Source organism: Schistocerca nitens, chromosome 12 (genome assembly GCF_023898315.1).
Source record: "Schistocerca nitens isolate TAMUIC-IGC-003100 chromosome 12, iqSchNite1.1, whole genome shotgun sequence".
NCBI classification, from domain to species: domain Eukaryota; kingdom Metazoa; phylum Arthropoda; class Insecta; order Orthoptera; family Acrididae; genus Schistocerca; species Schistocerca nitens.
The window spans coordinates 117,411,046-117,423,350 of NC_064625.1; positions in this window are offsets into that span (position 1 = coordinate 117,411,046).

Consider the following 12,305-nt stretch of genomic DNA (forward strand, 5'->3'; position numbering starts at 1 on the left):
CCGCGACCTTGCACCTGCTCGCGAGCACGTGCCTGAGCAGACGCGAGTACTCGCGCTCAAAACCGGCCAGTTGTTAAGCCCTGTCCTAGAGTGTGCGAAACACGCGAACCCTAATATCAGCTCTGACCTACCGCAGTCGAGACTCATATGACCAGGCCACTGTTTTACAGTCATCTAGGATCCAACCGAAATGGTCAGGAACTCAGGAGAGGCGCTGAAGGTGATTTCGTGTTGTTGGCAAAGGATGCCACAGGCCATTAAAGGGGGTAGGACGTCAAACGGGCCGACTTGGAGCAGAAGAGGCACCACAGGACATTTTAATTTCCACTGTCTATACTTTTCCAAATAAATTCATAACACATTATCAGCATCACCAGGAAGGATTTAGAATTCACACTCTTAGCAGTGGAACTGCGAAAATTGTTGTGGACTGGCAAGACAGCCAATCCACTACGACAGGAAGCCGAAAGGCACGCGTTTAAACTCACGCAGGCTGGCGTGAGGTCTGGAAAATGACAAGGAATTGAGACTAGCAAAAAAGGTACGTAGCTTCTGGAATACTTAACTTTAATCCATAATTGGTGAACATCGCTCTTGACAATACATGAATTACAAGATCACTAACAACTTATAATTGCGCCTTGCTAGGTCGTAGCAAATGACGTAGCTGAAGGCTATGCTAACTATCGTCTCGCAAATGAGAGCGTAATTTGTCAGTGAACCATCGCTAGCAAAGTCGGCTGTACAACTGGGGCGAGTGCTAGGAAGTCTTTCTAGACCTGCCGTGTGGCGGCGCTCGGTCTGCAATCACTGATAGTGGCGACACGCGGGTCCGACGTATACTAACGGACCGCAGCCGATTTAAAGGCTACCACCTAGCAAGTGTGGTGTCTGGCGGTGACACCACAAAAATAATAACGAAATAATTTTTTTTGCGTGTGAAAATACATCATTTTTTCACTTACTAATGGCAGCATTTGTTGCTATAGGTACACTTTTATTCATAAGTAAGACAGATCCTTCGATGAATTTTGCACAGCACACAAACCATACTTAAAGGTGTATGAAACTCTAGAATTTTCCAAATCTGTTAAAAACTGTGGTAAAAATTGAGGTAAATAGCTATAAAATTAGTGTTTTTTCTAATCATAAAGTTTAAAATACAACAGCTCATTCGTTTCTTCATAAATTAAATAAATTCTAGAGTTTAACACACCTGTAAGTATGGTATGTATGCCGTCCAAAATTCATCGAAGAATCTCTTTAACTTATGAAGAAAAGTGTACCTATAGCAACAAATGCAGCCATTAATAAGTGAAAAGGTGTTGAATTTTCACATGCAAAAAAATTTATTTTGTTATGTTTTAGAAATTCCATCGCAATGAGTGTGAATCCTGAATCCTTCCTGGTGATGCTGACAAAGTTTTGGGAATTTATTTGTAAAAGTATAGACAGTGGAAATTAAAATGTCCTGTGATGCCTCTCCTGCTCCAAGTCGGCCCGTTTGACGTCTTACCCCCCTTAACGCCGAATTTCGCAGCAGTCTCCTAACGGATACGTTCGTCATACGCCCCACACTGATTTCTGCGGTTATTTCACGCAGTGTTGCTTGTTTATAAGAACTGACAACTCTACGCAAACGCCGCTGCTCTCGGTCGTTAAATGAAGGCCGTCGGCCACTGCGTAGTCCGTGGTGGGAGGTAATGCGTGAAACTTGGTATTCCAGGTACGCTCCTAACATTGTGAATCTCAGAGTACTGAATTCCCTGACAGTCCGAAATGCAACATGTCATGCATCCCATGTCTCCTGTCACCTCAATATATAACGCTCTAGTAGGTGTATAAAACCAGCGTACATTCGAATGCAATGTTGTGTCAAAAATTCAACGCAATCGATGAACAACTTTTGGTGGCTCAACATTTTGAACAAACGAACATTTACATTTTTATTTACACAGATGCAAATTTTCGTTAGCTCACAGTCATTGTAGAAGTATGGAGATTACAGACTGTGAGCAAATGAACATTTACATCCACATAAATAAAAATGTAAATGTCCGTTTGTTCAAAATGTTGAATCGCCACAAGTTGTTCATCGATTGCTTTGAAATTTTGACATAACATTGCATTTGAATACACGATTGTTTTATATACCTATTACAGCGTCACGTATAATATATAAATATATAAGTGATAATGACAAGGGAATCTATACAAAAATGTAAATATTAATTTGCTCAAAATATTAAATTTCTGGAAGTTATTCACCGATTGCTTCGAAATTTTGAGACAACGTTGCATCAAATACAATCATTTTTGTAGATATATTTTTACACACACACACACACACACACACACACACACACACACACACACACATATACAGGCTGAGTCACCTAACATTACCGCTGGATATATTTCGTAAACCACATCAAATACTGACGAACCGATTCCACAGACCGAACGTGAGGAGATGGGCTAGTGTAATTGGTTAATACAAACCATAAAAAATGCACGGAAGTATGTTTTTTAACACAAACCTACGTTTTTTTTTAAATTGAACCCCGTTAGTTTTGTTAGCACATCTGAACATATAAACAAATAAGTAATCAGTGCCGTTTGTTGCATTGAAAAATGTTAATTACATCCGGAGATATTGTAACCTAAAGTTGACGCTTGAGTACCACTCCTCCGCAGTTCGATCTTGTGTATCGGAGAGCACCGAATTACGTAGGGATCCAAAGGGAACTGTGATGGACCTTGGGTACAGAAGAGACTGGAACAGCACATTACGTCCACATGCTAACACCTTTTTATTTGTCTTTTTCACTGACGCACATGTACATTACCATGAGGGGTGAGGTACACGTACACACGTGCTTTCCGTTTTCAATTACGGAGTGGAATAGAGTGTGTCCCGACATGTCAGGCCAATAGATGTTCAATGTGGTGGCCATCATTTGCTGCACACAATTGCAATCTCTGGCGTAATGAATGTCGTACACGCCGCAGTACATCTGGTGTAATGTCGCCGCAGGGTGCCACAATACGTTGTTTCATATCCTCTGGGGTTGTAGGCACATCACGGTACACATTCTCCTTTAACGTGCCCCACAGAAAGAAGTCCAGAGGTGTAAGATCAGGAGAACTGGCTGGCCAATTTATGCGTCCTGCACGTCCTATGGTAATGTACATGTGCGTCAGTGAAAAAGACCAGTAAAAAGTGTTATCATGTGGACGTAATGTGTTGTTCCAGTCTCTTCTGTACCTAAGGTCCATCACCGTTCCCTTTCGATCCCTACGTAATTCGGTGCTCTCCGATACACACGATCGAACAGCGGAGGAGTGGTACTCAAGCGTCAACTTTAGGTTACAATATCTCCGGATGTAATTAACATTTTACAATGCAACAAACGGCACTGATTACGTATTTGTGTATATGTTCAGATGTGCTAACAAAACTAACGGGGTTCCATTTAAAAGAACGTAGGTTTGTGTAAAAAAACATACTTCCGTCCATTTTTGTATGGTTTGTATTAAACAATTACACTAGCCCCTCCCCTCACGTTCGGTCTGTGGAATCGGTTCGTCAGTATTTGATGTGGTTTACGAAATATATCGAGCGGTAACGTTAGGTGACTCAGCCTATATATATATATATATATATATATATATATATATATAGTGTGTGTGTGTGTGTCCCATTTATCTTCACCACCCTAAATAATTGTTTGTCCAGATGAAGATTACAAAATGTTTCAAGCAAATGTTCTTTAGCCGTCAAAGGGGCATCAATCAGCACGATTGCCTTCCTTGTAGCTTAGTTTTCTACAAAGATACGAACAGCGGTATGACTTTTTTCAAATGGCATCCTGTATTTTTAATTCGGTAATTCATTTCCTCTCGTAAAGACCTATTCAAAAATATATCACAGTGTACCATTCACTGAAACACAACGTTATTAATTACATAACACAACACTGACTTTGAGCCCGCGATCACAAACTCATCCACTTGCTGGAGTCGTCAGGAAACAAATGAAAACCAAGTAAAAACATAATACAAAATTGACTTTGACCCTCCTGTACCACTGTCCAGCAGTAGAACATTCAAAGGCGCTCAAATTGGTGACCCTGGACACCGATACACTGGTGCACTCGTTGAATGAAAGAATTATTCACTACCTCCAGTGTTGCCTGCTGGAGAGAAGTACAAGCAAGCACGATACGTTACTGTATGTCCTCTGGAGTTGTTGGAATATCGCGATAGACAACGTCTTTACTGCATCCCCAAAGAAAAATGTCCAGAGGATTTAAATCAGGAGGCCTAGCTGGCCAAGTAACTGTTCCTCCTCGACCAATCGATCTGGCAGGATACCTTCGGTTCAGAACACGACGTGCACGCAAGGCATTATGTGCTGGACATCCATCGTGTTGATACCACATAAGCATTCTGGTTCTTAGCAGCACTTCATCCAGGAGAGGAGGAAGAACCCGTCTGATGAAGTTGGCATACGTTGTGCCGTTTAGACTACCATTAATGAAGCAAGAGCCAATAACTGTAGTATCAGACATCCCACACCAGACGTTAAATCTCCATTGACGCTGATGTTCCACCTGTCTAAACCATCGTGGGTTGTAGCTGGACCAATAATGCATGTTCCTCGTATTGACCTGTCCTTTGTTTGTCAAGGAACATTCATCGGTAAACAGAACATTGGAGAAGTAGTTCGGGTTGGCGAGGATTTGCTGCTCTGCCCACTGACACAACCGTACACGATTCTGGAAATCATTCCCATGCAATTCATGTAGGTGTACATGGCAAGTGTAAGAGTGCGATGTACACTGGTTTTAGGAATGACAATCTCATTTTCAAGCTGTCGTGAGCTCACATGTGGATTCATAGCAACGGAAGCGACAACAGTAACTTCGGCAGCTTCGTCTGCGCGAGTGCTACGACGGTTGCGTTGTCGTAGGTTGAAACAACTCGTCCCCTGAAGCGTCGCAACAAGACGAGGAAACATCCGTCGGGAAGGTGGGTTCTTGTCAGGATATCGCTCTCTGTACAGTTCCGCTGCCTGCGTAGCATTTCGCCTACCTTCAACAACAACAATAAAAGAAACGTTATGTCGGTGCAGTTGTAGGAGGGACAGCCTTTACTCCATGTCTACTCTACACAATAGTACTTAAAAGGACAAAACTATTGTACTAAATGTAGCAGTACATAAGATAACACTACTGCAGTTACTGTTCTGCTAGCTTACATTCCCCATAGATCAGTAGCATTTCTACCTTCTCTTCGTTGGTGTACATTCTGCTCACACAACTCTTCAACTGACGATGGTTGACGGAATGACGGGTGTGCATTCTACTTGTGTTTACATTTGCCCTCTGTCAACGTCAGCACGTGGATGTGTTCCATTACCCGGAATACCTGCACTAAGCGCTGGGAGCGTCAACGTCAGTCATGTGTTATGGAATTAATAACGTTGTGTTTCAGTGAATGGTACACTGTGATACATCTTTGAATAGGTCTTTAGGAGAGGACATGAATTACCGAATAAAAAATACAGGATGCCATTTAGAGAATTCATACCGCTGTCCATATCTTCGTAAAAAACAAAGCTACAGCGAAGTGATTGATGTCCCCGTGACGGCCACATAACATTTGTTTAAAACATTTTGTAATTTGCATCTGGACAAGGAGCTATTTTGGGTGGTCAAGATAAATGGGGCACCCTGTACAAATAGGAGAGGTTATAACCGAAAATCTCGAAATATTCTTCGCTGGTTTACTGCAAATTTTTACACGTTACTATAATAAAAGTGTTGACACATATAATAGTGAAACGTTATTACCAAATAGGAAAGTAGTATTTGCCATCCAGTTATGGTTTATCAACTTATCATTAGAATATCATTACAGATCCGAATTTGCAATATCAGTAAACAAGGGTGAAGTTCAGAAAGAGGGGAAAAGAGAGGATGGACGAGGCGTGCTAGGAAATTAACGTAGGAAGCTGAAAAGAGGAGGAACGGAGAGAGGGGTGCAGAAATGGAGGGAGGAGAACAAAATGACGTAGATAGAGGCATAGAAATGGGGGAGGAAGTGATGGAGAGCTAGGGGGAGAGAGAGAGGTAGATTGGTAGGTCGGTAGGTAGGTAGGTAGGTAGGTAGGTCGGTAGGTAGGTAGGTAGGTAGGTAGGTAGGAGGGAGAGGGGTAGGAAGGGGGTGGAGGAGGAAATGGAAAGAAGAGTGGGGAAGGACGAGATGGACGGAGACGGGAGGGTGATTAGAATGTACATCCGCTTTCCGTACGTATCAGAAACCATACGCAGCCACAACACCACATACAGGATGTTTCAAAAATGACCGGTATATTTGAAACGGCAATAAAAACTAAACGAGCAGCGATAGAAATACACCGTTTGTTGCAATATGCTTGGGACAACAGTACATTTTCAGGCGGACAAACTTTCGAAATTACAGTAGTTACAATTTTCAACAACAGATGGCGCTGCAAGTGATGTGAAAGATATAGAAGACAACGCAGTCTGTGGGTGCGCCATTCTGTACGTCGTCTTTCTGCTGTAAGCGTGTGCTGTTCACAACGTGCAAGTGTGCTGTAGACAACATGGTTTATTCCTTAGAACAGAGGATTTTTCTGGTGTTGGAATTCCACCGCCTAGAACACAGTGTTGTTGCAACAAGACGAAGTTTTCAACGGAGGTTTAATGTAACCAAAGGACCGAAAAGCGATACAATAAAGGATCTGTTTGAAAAATTTCAACGGACTGGGAACGTGACGGATGAACGTGCTGGAAGGGTAGGGCGACCGCGTACGGCAACCACAGAGGGCAACGCGCAGCTAGTGCAGCAGGTGATCCAACAGCGGCCTCGGGTTTCCGTTCGCCGTGTTGCAGCTGCGGTCCAAATGACGCCAACGTCCACGTATCGTCTCATGCGCCAGAGTTTACACCTCTATCCAAACAAAATTCAAACGCGGCAACCCCTCAGCGCCGCTACCATTGCTGCACGAGAAACATTCGCTAACGATATAGTGCACAGGATTGATGACGGCGATATGCATGTGGGCAGCATTTGGTTTACTGACGAAGCTTATTTTTACCTGGGCGTCATCGTCAATAAACAGAACTGGCGCATATGGGGAACCGAAAAGCCCCATGTTGCAGTCCCATCGTCCCTGCATCCTCAAAAAGTACTGGTCTGGGCCGCCATTTCTTCCAAAGGAATCATTGGCCCATTTTTCAGATCCGAAACGATTACTGCATCACGCTATCTGGACATTCTTCGTGAATTTGTGGCGGTGCAAACTGCCTTAGAAGACACTGCGAACACCTCGTGGTTTATGCAAGACGGTGCCCGGCCACATCGCACGGCCGACGTCTTTAATTTCCTGAATGAATATTTCGATGATCGTGTGATTGCTTTGGGCTATCCGAAACATACAGGAGGCGGCGTGGATTGGCCTCCCTATTCGCCAGACATGAACCCCTGTGACTTCTTTCTGTGGGGACACTTGAAAGACCAGGTGTACCGCCAGAATCCAGAAACAATTGAACAGCTGAAGCAGTACATCTCATCTGCATGTGAAGCCATTCCGCCAGACACGTTGTCAAAGGTTTCGGGTAATTTCATTCAGAGACTACGCCATATTATTGCTACGTATGGTGGATATGTGGAAAATATCGTACTATAGAGTTTCCCAGACCGCAGCGCCATCTGTTGTTGAAAATTGTAACTACTGTAATTTCGAAAGTTTGTCCGCCTGCAAATGTACTGTTGTCCCAAGCATATTGCAACAAACGGTGTATTTCTATCGCTGCTCGTTTAGTTTTTATTGCCGTTTCAAATATACCGGTCATTTTTGAAACACCCTGTAGCTGGGAACAGCTATTCGGAACATCAGACAAAAAGCCTTGAAACTTAGTGATACATAGACAGTCGCTGTATAGAGTCTATAATCAGTTTTATCTTTGACAGACGATGCTTCGATAGTTAAATTCTACGTTTGACAAGGAATCTACATGTGGAACACGTGTCAGCTGTTACCACGTCGCCTTTTCACGATGTTTATATCGGTTCGCAACTCCTCACCCGTCAGTCGGTAAGATTTAACTGAACTAAGCCCGCAAGGTCCCTCCGACTGCTGCGCCAGTACAGTGCGAGTTCTGTGTCCTGTATGGTTTTTCCCGGCATTCTGCACCACAGATCGTTTCGGAAGTCGGCGGAACCTTCCGTCCTGCCGGTTGTGGTAGCTCGTGCCGCGTGGCGCTGCAGTCGCACCTGTATTATGCCGGTCTCGCGTCTACACTCCTGGAAATGGAAAAAAGAACACATTGACACCGGTGTGTCAGACCCACCATACTTGCTCCGGACACTGCGAGAGGGCTGTACAAGCAATGATCACACGCACGGCACAGCGGACACACCAGAAACCGCGGTGTTGGCCGTCGAATGGCGCTAGCTGCGCAGCATTTGTGCACCGCCGCCGTCAGTGTCAGCCAGTTTGCCGTGGCATACGGAGCTCCATCGCAGTCTTTAACACTGGTAGCATGCCGCGACAGCGTGGACGTGAACCGTATGTGCAGTTGACGGACTTTGAGCGAGGGCGTATAGTGGGCATGCGGGAGGCCGGGTGGACGTACCGCCGAATTGCTCAACACGTGGGGCGTGAGGTCTCCACAGTACATCGATGTTGTCGCCAGTGGTCGGCGGAAGGTGCACGTGCCCGTCGACCTGGGACCGGACCGCAGCGACGCACGGATGCACGCGAAGACCGTAGGATCCTATGCAGTGCCGTAGGGGACCGCACCGCCACTTGCCAGCAAATTAGGGACACTGTTGCTCCTGGGGTATCGGCGAGGACCATTCGCAACCGTCTCCATGAAGCTGGGCTACGGTCCCGCACACCGTTAGGCCGTCTTCCGCTCACGCCCCAACATCGTGCAGCCCGCCTCCAGTGGTGTCGCGACAGGCGTGAATGGAGGGACGAATGGAGACGTGTCGTCTTCAGCGATGAGAGTCGCTTCTGCCTTGGTGCCAATGATGGTCGTATGCGTGTTTGGCGCCGTGCAGGTGAGCGCCACAGTCAGGACTGCATACGACCGAGGCACACAGGGCCAACACCCGGCATCATGGTGTGGGGAGCGATCTCCTAGACTGGCCGTACACCACTGGTGATCGTCGAGGGGACACTGAATAGTGCACGGTACATCCAAACCGTCATCGAACCCATCGTTCTACAATTCCTAGACCGGCATGGGAACTTGCTGTTCCAACAGGACAATGCACGTCCGCATGTATCCCGTACCACCCAACGTGCTCTAGAAGGTGTAAGTCAACTACCCTGGCCAGCAAGATCTCTGGATCTGTCCCCCATTGAGCATGTTTGGGACTGGATGAAGCGTCGTCTCACGCGGTCTGCACGTCCAGCACGAACGCTGGTCCAACTGAGGCGCCAGGTGGAAATGGCATGGCAAGCCGTTCCACAGGACTACATCCGGCATCTCTACGATCGTCTCCATGGGAGAATAGCAGCCTGCATTGCTGCGAAAGGTGGATATACACTGTACTAGTGCCGACATTGTGCATGCTCTGTTGCCTGTGTCTATGTGCCTGTGGTTCTGTCAGTGTGATCATGTGATGTATCTGACCCCAGGAATGTGTCAATAAAGTTTCCCCTTCCTGGGACAATGAATTCACGGTGTTCTTATTTCAATTTCCAGGAGTGTATATGCATGTGTGGTGTCTGTTCTGTCGGGATGTAAATATAGATTTTCAGGGGGGAGAGAGATCCCACCAGCAGGAATCGGGCATCGAAATAATTCGATAGTGGAAGTTGAAAATTTATACCGGAGCGGTTCTCGAACCCGGATCTCTCACTTAGTGCGAGCACCCTGTCCGACACAAATTCTCAGCTCATTAAACGCTAGTAGCGTCCACTGTCCATTCACCTTTTTGCTCGCATAATTACTTTACATTCCAGCAAGACGCCAGGACCCAGTTATTCATCTGCATTGTTGTCAAAGCTCTCTCTCACTTTCTCTCTCTCTCTCTCTCTCTCTCTCTCTCTCTCTCTCTCTCTCTCACACACACACACACACACACACACACACACACACACACACACACACCACACACAAAATTGTATGTAGAATAGGCATCACACTTTTGGCTTAATTTACATTGAAATTTGGCTGTTAACGATACGGCCTTAAATACGATTTTCCGCTGGCAAAGAGAACAAGGGAACAATTATCTATTTGCCTCTGTACCAGCCCTAAAATCTGTTATCTTCGTGAGCCTTACGCGAAATGTACGTTCGCCGACAGTAGAACAGTTCTACAGTTAGCGTCAAATACTAGTTCTCTAAATTTTATCGTCAGTGTTCCACAGAGTAATAGCAGCGTATTTATCGAACATACCGGTAACCGATCTACCACCCGCCTCCGAATTTATTCGATGTCTTCCTTCAATCAGACCTAGTTCGGCTCCCAAACACTCGACCAGCGCTCAAGAACGGATCACACTTGTGTGCCATTCGCAGTCTTCTTTACAGATGAACCACGCTTTCGCAAAATACTCCCTCACACCAGAGTCGACCATTCGCCTTTCGTCCCACAATCCTCACATTCTCGTTCCATCCAATATTTTTGCAGCGTTACGTCCAGATATTTGAACGACTTGACTGCGTCAAGCGGGACACTAGTAACACTGTATCCGAACATTACAGGTTTGTTCTTCCTACTGATCCGTGGTAACTTACATCTTCCCATATTCACGGCTAACTGCCATTCATTACGCCAAATGGAAATTAGTCGTCTTATATCTTCCTATAGTCACTCATCTTCGACGCCTTACCGCACACCACAGCATCATCAGAAAAAAAAAATAAAAAATAAAAAAACGCAGATTGCTGCCCACCGTGCCATATATATATATATATATATATATATATATATATATATATATATATATATGGTGTTACAAAAAGGCATGGCTAAACTTTCAGGAAACATTCCTCACACACAAAGAAAGAAAATATGTTATGAGGACATGTGTGCGGAAATGCTTACTTTCCATGTTAGAGCTCATTTTATTACTTCTCTTCGAATCACATTAATCATGGAATGGAAACACACAGCATGACTTCAAACACTTTGTAACAGGAAATGTTCAAAATTTCCTCCGTTAGCGAGGATACATGCATCCACCCTCCGTCGCATGGAATGCCTGATGCGCTGATGCAGGCCTGGAGAATGTCCAAGGAATAGAAAAGCAACTGGAATCAGTCAACAGAGGAAAGTCCACTGGACCTGACGGGATACCAATTCGATTCTACACAGAGTACGCGAAAGAACTTGCCCCCCTTCTAACAGCCGTGTACCGCAAGTCTCTAGAGGAACGGAAGGTTCCAAATGATTGGAAAAGAGCACAGGTAGTCCCAGTCTTCCAGAAGGGTCGTCGAGCAGACGCGCATAACTATAGACCTATATCTCTGACGTCGATCTGTTGTAGAATTTGCTCGAGTATCATGTCGTTTTTGGAAACCCAGAATCTATTATGTAGGAATCAACATGGATTCCGGAAACAGCGATCGTGTGAGACCCAACTCGCTTTATTTGTTCATGAGACCCAGAAAATATTAGATACAGGCTCCCACGTAGATGCTATTTTTCTTGACTTCCGGAAGGCGTTCGATACAGTTCCGCACTGTCGCCTGATAAACAAAGTAAGAGCCTACGGAATATCAAACCAGCTGTGTGGCTGGATTGAAGAGTTTTTAGCAAACAGAACACAGCATGTTGTTCTCAATGGAGAGACGTGTACAGACGTTAAAGTAACCTCTGGCGTGCCACAGGGGAGTGTTATGGGACCATTGCTTTTCACAATATATGTAAATGACCTAGTAGATAGTGTCGGAAGTTCCATGCGGCTTTTCGCGGATGATGCTGTAGTATACAGAGAAGTTGCAGCATTAGAAAATTGTAGCGAAATGCAGGAAGATCTGCAGCGGATAGGAACTTGGTGCAGGGAGTGGCAACTGTCCCTTAACATAGACAAATGTAATGTATTGCGAATACATAGAATGAAGGATCCTTTATTGTATGATTATATGATAGCGGAACCAACACTGGTAGCAGTTACTTCTGTAAAATATCTGGGAGTATGCGTGCGGAACGATTTGAAGTGGAATGATCATATAAAATTAATTGTTGGTAAGGCGGGTACCAGGTTGAGATTCATTGGGAGAGTGCTTAGAAAATGTAGTCCATCAAGAA